The sequence below is a fragment of the Gallus gallus genome, chromosome 27 (assembly GCF_016699485.2).
Source record: "Gallus gallus isolate bGalGal1 chromosome 27, bGalGal1.mat.broiler.GRCg7b, whole genome shotgun sequence".
Taxonomy (NCBI): Eukaryota; Metazoa; Chordata; class Aves; order Galliformes; family Phasianidae; genus Gallus; species Gallus gallus.
Genome location: NC_052558.1, coordinates 3,197,233 through 3,198,298, shown reverse-complemented (window position 1 = coordinate 3,198,298; position 1,066 = coordinate 3,197,233).

Genomic DNA, 1,066 nt, shown 5'->3' with positions numbered 1-1,066 from the left:
GCTTGTTGTCCAGACGCTTCTTGAACTCAGACAGGCTTGGTGCTGTGACTGCTACATAAGCTTTAACACTTGTGATGAAGTAATTGTTAAGTGTGAGCATTACCTTACCAGGCTATGGAGACACTTATGTTCTTTTGTTAAGAACACCTCTACTCTGATCAGCATCAACTTCCTACCAGAGCTATGTGAGTACAGGTCCATTATATGTTCCCTCGTGAGGAACACAATGGCTAAACTGTGGTCCTTTCCACTCACATCCAATATTCTAGCCCAGCCTCTTATGTAAAAACACTTCTATGTGTTTGAAAGTCACCCATTAAGAGCCATGTTTGAGAGGAAGCAATTGCTTCAATAGAGCAATATTTACTAGCTTTGCAGAAGGAGCACAGTGAGACTCACCCCAATGAAAGTCATGTTGTGTTAATGTCTCTGGAGTGGGCTTACCTTGTTCAGGCTTAACCTTTGCTTCCTTCCTGTCCTTGCATCTGCTGTGTATTTTTAACCTACTGCTTCAGAGGCATCCTGCACACATTCTTCCCTAGCCGCCTCCTGCCCTTCCTGCCTCACTTCATCTACCAGCTTGGGGGACAGGAGCATGCCTTGCAGCTGGCATCTCACACTGTTCACTTTCTGCACTGCCCTCCAGCAGCCAGGATGCACTATCCCAGGCTTAGGCACAGTTATGGCCTGTCAGAGATCAGGGATAACTCACTGCTGGTTTCTGATGCGGTCCAGATCAGCATTGTATGCAGATCTAGCGTAGGGAATCTCAAATGCTGTTTTCACAGCAGCAATAGGGTTAAGCCTCAGAAGGGATCCTCTGCTCCCTGTGCTGCCTAGTGTCATGCAAGGAATAATTAAAGCAGCTGAGCTCCAGCCTGGCGTAGGCAATTATTGACTTCCTACCTACTTCCACAAGTGCTTCCCCCCATTCTCTGCATTTTGGGACAGGCTTTTTCTACTTGATCCACAGTACAAAAGAAGCAATAAGGAAACTCCTCCCTATTCCTTATTCTAACCACTTCAGATGCTGCCAGTTTGCTGCAGGGTACAAATTATCATAAAC